The 11173-nt window shown below is 34.9% G+C and overlaps 1 pseudogene; it reads right to left on the minus strand.

Moving 5' to 3' along the window:
- Nucleotides 1–10058: 10058 nt before the first annotated feature.
- Nucleotides 10059–10158, minus strand: LOC116275531 (annotated as a pseudogene).
- Nucleotides 10159–11173: the final 1015 nt, after the last annotated feature.

The raw sequence follows: 11173 nt of genomic DNA on the forward strand, positions 1-11173 counted from the left end.
TGGGGATACCATCTCACCAACTGATTAGAATGGCGTCATTAAAAGTCAGGAAACTGTAACAGGTGCTGGAAGGGATGTGGAGAAATAGGAACACTTTTACACTGTGGTAGGATTGTAAACTAGTTCAACCATTATATGGAAAACGGTATGGCGATTCCTCAAGGATCATTCGAGAAATACCACATGACCCAGCCATGCATTGCACTGGTGACATATATGCGAAAGGATTATAAATCATGCTGCTATAGATACATGCACCGCATTGTATATTCATTGCGGCACTATTTACAATAGCAAAGACTTGAATCAACCCAAATGTCCATCGAAACTGAACTGGTTTAAAGAAATGTAGCACATATACACCATGGAATACTATGCAGCCATAAAAGGATGAGTTGTGTCTTTGTAGGACATGGATTACTGGCTGGAAACTGTATCATTCTTAGCAAACTGTATCCGAAGAACAGAAACCGGCACTGCATGTGTTCTCACTCCCATAGTTGGGAACTGAACAATGAGATCACTTGGACCGGGGAGAGGAACATCACACACGGGGAGGCCTATCATGGGGAGAGGAAAGGGGCAGGGATTGCATTGGGAGGAGTTATGCCTGATGTAAAGTATTTGAGTTGATGGGTGCTGACACCTTGTGTGAGTTGATAGGTGCAACACACCAACATGGCACAAATATACATATATGTAACAAATACCACGTTATGGCCACCTAGAGAACTTAAATAATAATATATATGTATATGTGAAGTTTTAGACAAAGAATACCATCAAAACTGTTCGGCCTAGCCTCATATTAAATAAGTAACAAAGGAAAAAGAACCTTTGAAATTTTTAAGTAAAAACAGTGATTTAAAAGCAATTTAAGATTGTTCAGTACTACACAAATACAAACATTTGTATTTGAAGTATTTACATAAAATATTGGTTATAGTTCTTATCCATGGGTAACAGAGAGTCACTTCTAACCAGATTTGAATGGATATTGAGATGCTGGTAGAATTTCTGAGAAATCTAGAGAAACAGGTTGGGAAACAGGCAGGAATAAAGACAGGCCAGGCCACCAGAACCAGTTGTGAGGGACCACAGGTGTGGCCATTCTGGACCCTGAACCTGGCTGTCATAAAGGCATCCTGTGGACGCACTGGGGCATGAGTGAGTGGCACCATTCCACTGCTGCCATCCAGAAATGGATTCCCTCTGCATCACCAGCTGCCTGATCACAGTTCCAGCCCAGTGCATCTGATGGGCTGACCTGTGGCACATAGCCACACCCTAACTGGAAGTGGCTTCCGATCTTGAGATCTGGCTTTTTTGACTTTCACAGGGAAGGCACGCTCAGTGTCCTATTAAGATTCATAAGTTCAAAGATTCCACAAAAAGGCTAGAAAGAGTCTAATTTTAACTCTTACATAGTAAAATTGAAAGAGGTTCAAGATGTAGTATAAAACATTTAGAGTCATGTTTAACTTTTGCTAATCAGGTAACTTTTCCTTTGACCTGGTCTAAATGTTTGTCTCCTTTCCAGAAATCTTTTAAACTAGGATTCTCACTTCGTTAGAGAGATGTTTTTGTTCTATATAATTTCTCTGACCTCACAATATTTGACTTAACCGGTACTTATTTTGAAAGTTGTATTATTAAATGAGGGGAAAATTATTACAATAAACTCAAAGATAAAAACTCAATAAAACTTGATAAATAGAAGAAAGAGTCAGAGTAGGATCTGATGAGTCATATAAGACCATTCTTTTCACTTCTCTGCAAAAGCATTCCAAAAATTCAATGACATAAACTAATATTATGATTCTTCTGGATATTTTTAAAAATGTAAATGTATTCCTCTAAAATAGATAACCAAAAGATGCAATAAATCTTTGCGCTAATTTGAATTTACTCTTAAGTTAGTTTCAAGGTGATTTCTTTTTACCCATTCTTAAAAAAATTGAAGACGACAGCATCAGGGTCTTACTGTGGAATTTTACTGAGTGATTTCAGAAAGATGACTTTTTAGATGACTTCTGTAGCTGTTTATTAAATACCTTTTACATTGAAAACACTGGAATCACACATAAAAGAATAATGTGACACATTTCTGTTTTCAAGGAGCTCTCACTCCCCTGTAGTGAGAGACATATACGATATGACTGATATAAAGCAGGAAAGCAAAAGTGCCAAATAGAGAAGTCCCAAACCATGGCAGGCTAGAAAAAGGAGGGATGAACTCTATTATGGGGAAGCAGATGAAGCTGCCTTTGAACTAGGCTTTGAAAGATAAAAATAAGAAAGAGGTGAAAAATTCTGTATAGGATGAAGGGACTGAAATTTCAAAGATAAGATCAATTTAAGTGCTTGGCCTATTCAGAAAGCAGCAGATAAAGCTGCAGAGAAGGAACATTGGACTCATAAAGGATGGCAAAGAATTTGGCTTTTGTCTTATACTCTCCTCTGGAGCTTTCCTAGGGCAGACAGTGTTGGCTGCCTACCCCACAACCATACCTCTTCTTATTAGTAAGCAGAACCTTCATTTTGGTCATTATTGAGCATCCTAGTGGTTGAATGGCTATTATTCTAAGCCAGTTATACAATTCCTTCCCCCTTTGCAGTTATTGATTTAGATATGCAAGTGGAATAAAACCTTGGTCACTGAGTGGTAATAGAATGTATGCTGGATGCTTTCTGGAAAAGGGAACTGAGACAGCAAGTTGATCCTACCTTGAAAAGGTAGCAATTAACCTGTGTCCCTGAGTAGAACAGGGAAGCCGTGTGGAGTCCTCTCTAGACTGAATTGCTGAAGTAACTGACCTTAGTACTACCTACTTAGGCACTTATTGTTATGAGGAATGAGGAATTTTACTTCCTGCCTATGGTGAATTTGATATTTAATTACTTGTAGTGAATGCATTTGCAGTAATAGATTTATCCTGTTCTGACTCAATACTGAAATCTGCTTGGGACATTCAGATTAAAGAAAATGCTTACTTTTTCATCTGTCACTCTATTTAGGCAAAACTTTTCCTGTTAACTACTTTTGTATTCAATACTTTATTTCCTTTAGGAACAAGTTTACTCTCTTAAGTTCTGTTAAATATTTATTTAGTTGTTACACCCAAGAGCAGAGGAATAAATGAATATGGAAAATAGTCCAGTAGTTACAAATGCTCAGATATATTCATATGCTAGAATGTGCTTTTATTGTTTCATGGAGAAAATGAGTTTTTCTGCAGAAACGTTAATATCTGTACTTTCTGCACTACTTGGGAGAATGGAAGTCATCTTTATTAGCCTTCTCATTTGAAGAGAATACAAACTTTCAGCAAAGTTTTCATGAAGGAGATTATTCTCACTCCAGGGAGCTCAGTAAGATCTGTGCTGTGGATCAGAAAACTGAACCAGGCCACGAGGACTCCATTGGAACCTGAATTTGCTTTTTGAGATTCTGCCAGCTGAGGCTTTATTCTTTTTTCTCACTCCTGATGATTCTCTTATTCTCCTTTGGTTTTTAGCAGGCACTACTGGAATTTCATCTATTCTGTTCTTCGTATTCAATGCCAAATCTTTTCCTCTGATCAGTGTGTTAATTTGTAATTAAAGTTGCCCAAGTACCTTGAACATATCCTCATCTAATCAAGTGAAGCCTGGCAGTTGATACACAAGTCACAATCCCCTTTAGCTACATGATTATTTAAAACTGAGAGTGTGGTAAACTTCCGGAGTTCAAGCAAAGTTGAAACCCAAAACTTCACAGACAATAACACATTTATTTAGTCTTAAACATCATGAGTTTCTGAGTATCTACTCTTCCACTTCTTCAGATAACAAACATTATTTGAAATGTCTGATAGGTATTTCTTCATTTAAATATAAAAACTTAGGGGGCTGTATTTTGAAGTCATTGTTTATGTAAAACTTTCCATAAAAAGGAGTTTTAAATTTTCTTTTTAAATGTCTACTTTTTCTATTTTAACATAATTTATATCTATTTTAAAATTTGGAAAATATATTGAGAAAACACACAAAAAATTATTCCAAATCACACCAAGTGTGGTCGCTCTTGACTGATGAGATAGCCTATTATTTTTATCTATTAAGACGTGTGTTTGTGAGTGTGCCTATGATATTTGTGTATATACACACATATGCAAGTATATTATGTATTTAATATAGAGGTATATAAATAAATTCAGATTGGTATTTACTGTGCTCACTTTTTTTTAAGGTAACTTTTTATGTTGATATAATTTTAAACTTTCATATAGTTTTCAAGTTTGGTACAAGGAACTGCAGTATACCCTCTATTTAGATTTAACAATTACTTACATTTTTCCTATTGGTTCTCAGCATTTTATAACTTGCTCTTTTAGTAGCAAGGATACCATATTTTCTAGAAATTACTAAATATGATTGTACTGCGTGATTCTAATGGTGACGATGGGGATGATGTTGACAATGATGCTGATTGCTAAATAGTTATTGGACACTTATGTGTCAGGCAGTGTTCTAATTGCTTTACATGTAATATTTCAATCTTTAAAATAACTAGGAGGTATATATTCTTATTGCTGTATGTTAAAAGAGTACAAACCAAACACAAAGAAGTGAAGCAACACAAACTGGCAGGTGAAAAGCAAGGAATCGGTTAGGGGAAAAAACCTCAACCTTCATAGCAGAGGCGCTGAAAGTAAACTGTACTACTCATTGGGTCAGAACAAGACAGGTCATTACTCACAGCACAGCAGCAGCAGAAGCATCAGTATGTTAGTGCTAGTTCTCCTTACCCTAAATATCATGGGATGATGCAATGGCCTGGTTGGGCTGGAACCCAGGGTTAAGGGCTCAGTACCTTTTATAGTATGCAATAAACAAGCCCCTCCTGAGCAGTCACATGTATGTTTTGGTTGCCTTGACCTACTTAACTGTGTACGAGTCTATCTGCAGAAACAGCATCAGGCTAGAGGAGGTTAGGCCCTATAACTTGACACACTGAGCAAAGATGTGCATGAATCTCAGGGTCATGGCAGACTGCCCTTCTCAACTAATTTGTAGTCAGATAAATTGATCCACATGATTATGACACATTTGATCTCATTTTAAACATTTACTATAAATTATTTGGTTAGTTCCATTGTTTGGGCTATAACAGGTGTTTCTATTTTTCTTTTTTTGAGGGAACTTATAGTCTCATTTGTTTTTAATTTTTATCTTAAAGAAAAAAGTTAGAATTTTATAAACCTTATTATAGCATAAATGGTCTGTATCTCAAGTCCCACTTTCCCCCTGGGTTTTCTTGTTTAATTTTAATTATATATTGATAAATTATAGTTGTATGTATTTAAGTGGTACAAAGTAGTGTTTTGATTTTTAAAACAATGTGACCTGATTAAGCTAATCAACATATTCATCACCTTAAATGAACATTTTTTATGATGAGGCCACTTGAAATGTATTCTCTTAGTGACTGAAATATACAGTTTTCAAGTATTAGCAATATTCACCATGTTATGTAATAGGTATCAAAAAGGAAATCAAACATTCTTCTTATCGAACCGAGATTTCATACCCTTTGACTATCTCCCCATTTCCCCCATCCGCCAGCCTCTGGTAACCACCATTCTACTCTGTTTCTATGAGTTCAATTATTTTAGGTTCCATATATAAAGGTTCCATATATAAAACATATAGTATTTGTTTTCCTGTGTTGGGCTTATTTTACTTAGCATAATGCTCTCCAAGTTGATTCATACTACAATTGACTGAATCGCGTCCCTTTTTAAGGCTGAATAATAGTCCATTGTGTTTATATACCACATTTTCTTCATCCATTCATCCACTGATGGACACTAAGGTTGATTTCGTAACTTGAGTATTGCAAATAGTGCTGCAATCAATGTAAGAGCACAGATATCTCTTCAACATACCGATTTCAAATCTTTTGAGTAAATACCCAGAAGTTAGATTGCTGGATTATATGATGATTGTATTTTTAGTTTTTTGAGGAACCTCCAAACTGTTTTCCATAATGGCTCTACCAATTTACATTTCCACCAATAGTGTACAAGGATTCTCTTTTCTCCACGTTGTCGCTAACACTTATTTTTCATATTTTTGAAAATAGCCATTCTAACAGGTATAAGGTGATATCTTATTGTGGTTTTAATTTGCATCTCCCTAATGATTAGTGATGTCACGGACTTTTTTCTTGTATCTGCTAGCCATTTGTATGCTGTCTTTTGAGAAATGTCTATTCAGATTCCTTGCTCTTTTTATTTTATTTTATTTTATTTATTTTTTTGAGACGGAGTCTCCCTTTGTCCCGCAGGCTGGAGTGCCGTGGTGCATCTCAGCTCACTCCAAGCTCCACCTCCCGGGTTCACGCCATTCTCCTGCCTCAGCCTCCCAAGTAGCTGGGACTACAGGCACCCGCCACCACGCTCAGCTAACTTTTTGTATTTTTAATAGAGACGGGGTTTCACCGTGTTAGCCGGGATGGTCTCTATCTCCTGACCTCGTGATCCACCCGTCTCGGTCTCCCAAAGTGCTGGGATTACAGACGTGAGCCATCGCGCCCACCCCTTGCCCTTTTCTTAATCAGATTGTTTTCTTTCTATAGATTGAGTTCTTTATATGTTTTGAATATTAATCCCTTACCAAATGTATGACTTGCTAATATTTTATTTCTGTCCACAGGTTATCTTTCAACTCTCTCAGTTTTTTCCTTTGCCGCACAGAAGGTTTTCATTCTCATTTGTCTATTTTTGTTTCTGTTGCCTGTGCTTTTGAAGTCAAATCTAAAAAATCTTTGCCCACACCAACGTTGAATAATTTTTCTCCTATGTCAGTTTCAGACCTTATGCTTAAGTCTTTGAAATATTCTGAGCTTATTTTTATATGTGGTGTGAGATAAAGGTCCACTTTCATTTTTTTACATATGAATGTCCACTTTTCCCAACATCATTTATTGAAGAGACTGTCCTCTTTGCATACTCTTTGCACCTTTGTCAAAAATGAATTGACTGTAGTTGTATGGGTTCATTTCTGGGCTCTTCTTTCAGTTTTCATTGGTCAATGTGTCTATTTTTGTACCAGCACCATGCTGTTTTAATTATCACCACTTTGTGGTATAGCTTGAAATCAGGTGATGTGATGCCTTTAGCTTTGTTCTTTTTGCTTATGATTGCTGTGACTATTTGAGATTTTTTGGATCCATATGAATTTTTAAATTGTTTTTTTCTATATCTATGAAAAATGACATTGGAATTTTGGTAAAGATTACATTAAATCTATAGATTGCATTGGATAGTGTGAACATTTTAACAATATTCTTCCAATGCATAAGCATGGGCTATCTTTCAATTTATCTTTGTCTTCATCTATTTCTTTCATTAATGTTTTATAGTTTTCGATGTACACGTCTTTCATCTCCTTGGTTACATTTATTCCTAAGTATTTAATTTTTTTGTAGCTATTGTAAATGTGATTGTTCTCTTGATTACCTTTTTGGAAAGTTCGTTTTTAGTGTAGAGAAATGTTACTGATTTTTGTGTGTTAATTTTGTATCCTGCAACTTAACCAAATTTGTTATTAGTTATAACAGTTTTTGGTTATAGGCTTTAGCTTTTTCTGTATATAAGATCATTCCATCAGCAAAGTAGCAATGGTTTTAATTCTTTTTTATTTATTTAGATGCCTTTTATTTCTTTCTCCTGCCTTATCGCTCTAAGAAGGACTTCCATTACAATGCTGAATAGAAGTAGCAACAGGTGGAATTTTTGTCTTGTTGCAGTCGTTAGAGAAAAGGATTTCAATTTTTCATCATTGAGTATAATGTTAGATGTGGGTTTATTATGTATGACCTTAATTGTGCTGAAGGACTTTCCTTGTATACCTAATTTGCTGAGTGTTTTTGTCATGAAAGGATGTTGAATTTTATCAAATTTTTTTCTGCATCTGATGAGGTGATTATATAACTTTTTGTCCTTCAGTCTGCTAATATGGTGTATCACATTTATTGATTTGTGAATGTTAAACCATCCTTGCATCCCAGAAATAAATCTCACTTGATCATGATAAGTGATCCTTTGTGATGTTGAGTTTGGCTTGCTGCTAATTTGTTGAGAATTGTTGTGTCTATATTCATCAAGGATATTGGCTAGTAGTTTTCTTTCCTTTTATATCCTTGCTTGACTTTGGTATCAGAGTGATGCTGGCCTTATTTAAAAAAATTTTGGGTTCAAGACCAGCCTGACCAACATGGAGAAACTCTGTCTCTACTGAAAGTACAAAATTAGCCAGGCACGGTGGTGCAGGCCTGTAATCCCAGCTACTCAGGAGGCTGAGGCAGGAGGATTTCTTGAACGGGGAGGCAGAGGTTGCAGTGAGCCGGGATCGTGCCATTGCATTCCAGCCTAGGCAACAAGAGTGAAAAACTCCTTCTTAAAATAAATAAATAAATAAATTAATTAATTGATAATAAAAGTTTGGAAGTAGTTTTTCCTCTTTAATTTTTTGCTAAGTATTACTATCCCTGCGTTATTTTGGTTTTTATTTGCATAGAATATCTTTTTTTAGTCCTTCATTTTCAGTCTGTGTATCATAAAAAGTGAGGTAAGTCTCTTGTAGGCAGTATGTAGTTGGGTCTTATTTTTTATAAATTCACTTACTGTATGTCCTTTTATTGGAGAATTTAACCTATGTTCAAGGTACTTATTGATAGGTAAGGACTCACTACTGCCAACAGTAAGGAATTACTGTTCACCATTTTGTTAATTGTTTTCTGGGTTTTTGTAGATACTTTGTTTCTTCCTGTCTTGCTGTCTTCCTTTGTGGTTTGATAAATTTCTGTAGTTGTAGTTTTGAATCTTTTTAATTTTTCTGTGTGTCTCCAATAAACTTTTTTTGCTTTTGTTTACCATGAGGCTTACATAGAATATCTTCTACTTATAACAGTAAGAGTGAGCAAATTTTGCATACAACAAATCTATACTTTTACTTTCCCCCACACACAATTTTCATTTTTAATGTCTGAATTTACATCATTTTATAGTATGTATTCCTCAACAATTTATTTCAACAGTAGTTATTAATTTTTTTGTCCTTTACTCCTGTACTAAGAATAAAATTACTTTATATAACAACATTATAGTCCTAGAGCACTCTGATTATTGCTCTGTATTACTTAGACCATTGGGTTAGTGCATGTATAACTTTTATGTTATTTATTAGAAGCTTTTTGTTTCAGTTTAAAGAACTCCCTTTAGCAATTCCTGTAAGGCAGGCCTAATGCTGATAAACTCCCTTAACTTTTGTTTACCTGAGAATGTTTTATTTTTTCTCATTTATTTTTTCTTTTTTAAATGTTTGTAGCAACTTTATTCACCAGAACCAAAAAATCTGGAAAAAATTCAGCCATCCTTCAATGGGCAGATGGTTAAACAAACTGATACATCCGTAACGTGGACTACCTCAGCAATACAAGAAATGAACTAGTGATACTTGCAGCAAACTGTATGAATCTTCAGGGAGTTATGCTGAGTGAAAAAAACCAGTCCCCAAAGATTGCACGTTATGTGATTCTTCTTATATAATGCTCTTAAAATGACATAATTATAAACATAAACAACAGGTTAGTAGTGGCCAGGGGTAGGGAATGGAAGAGAGGAGAGGAGTAGATGGAAAGGTGGACAATACAAGGGATCTCTTTGGTGATGGAAATTTTCTGTATCTTTACTGTATAAATGTCAATATCATGGTTTTGCTATTGTGCACATCTTGTAAACATCTTATTTTGTAAGATGCTACCATTGTCTCCCTCATTTCCAAAAGAATGCTTTGCCAGATATCCTTGGTTGACAGGTTTGTTTCATTCAGCGTTTTGAATATTTCATCCCACTCTTCCCTGCCTTGTAAGGTCTCTAATGAGAAGTCAACTGATAGTGGTATTAAAATGCTATTGTACGCAATGCATTTCTTATCTCTTGCTGCTCTTAAAATTGTCTTTTATTTTTGATAATTTGATTATTATTTGTCTTGATGAACTCTTTGGGTTGAAAAATATGGAAAGCTTCACAAATTTTCATGTCATCTTTGTGCAGGGACCATGTTAATATGCTATCATTCCAATTTTAGTACAAATGCTCCTTGGCTTATAATAGAGTTACTTTCCAAGAAACCCATTGTAAGTAGAAAGTATTATGTTGAAATATGCAGCTGACTGAAAGCAATGGCTGGCTACTTTATTTAGCGATGGTGAAATAAGTATGGTTTCTACCAAATGTTTATCACTTTTACACTATTGTAAAGTTGAAAAACCACAAGATAAACCACCATAAATTGAAGATTATCTGTATATGTGCTGCTAAAGTGAGCGCTCTATTTTCTTTAACTATAGAAATAAGTTATTGTAAATATTCTTCACACACACATCTTCTCACATCTCTGGTTATTTACTTCAAGTAAATTTCTTGAACTAGAATTATTGCCTCAAAGATATTGCATATTTTAAGTATTTTTTTGTCATATTGCCAATTGCACCCCTGAAATATTTCATGAGTCAATTCTTCAGCAGCATTTTCTACAAATATTGTTGTCTCTTCCTTTTCAGTATTTATGTTTCAATATCTCTGCTTAGCCTTCCTTCATCTTACTGAATTGACAAGAAAGCTCAGAAGATTGTTATTGGGAACATTTATACAAGCAAAAATCCATTTCTAATGAAAATTCGATGTTTTCAAATTATCTGTTGAAAACAAGTAACACCCAGATAACAAACCTTGTTAAAAACCAAATTTATTTGCTCATCTATTTTCTGTTTTCTAAGGATCAGAACTTTGATGAATATATGGAGGGGTTGTTAAAGTTAGTATAAGACAATAAAAAATGTCTTCTAAGTAACAAAAAAATATATATGTCAATACTAGACTAAAATTGTTTAGTTTTTGTTTTATAATTATGGATTCTCAGCAGCATGTACTGATACACACTTCCATTTTCTTCTCATAATAAGATTAATAAAAATCATCAGTATAGACATGGGAGCAGTGTTTTTTACATGTTTAATTTCCATGTTTCTTCTCCCAGTTTCCACTGACTGACTGTCTTCTGCATTCTTCCCATTTTTATTCCACAGTATTTTGGTCCTCTGTCAGTTGGCTCCAGATGTTTT

Source organism: Papio anubis, chromosome 6 (genome assembly GCF_008728515.1).
Source record: "Papio anubis isolate 15944 chromosome 6, Panubis1.0, whole genome shotgun sequence".
In the NCBI taxonomy this organism is placed as follows: Eukaryota; Metazoa; Chordata; class Mammalia; order Primates; family Cercopithecidae; genus Papio; species Papio anubis.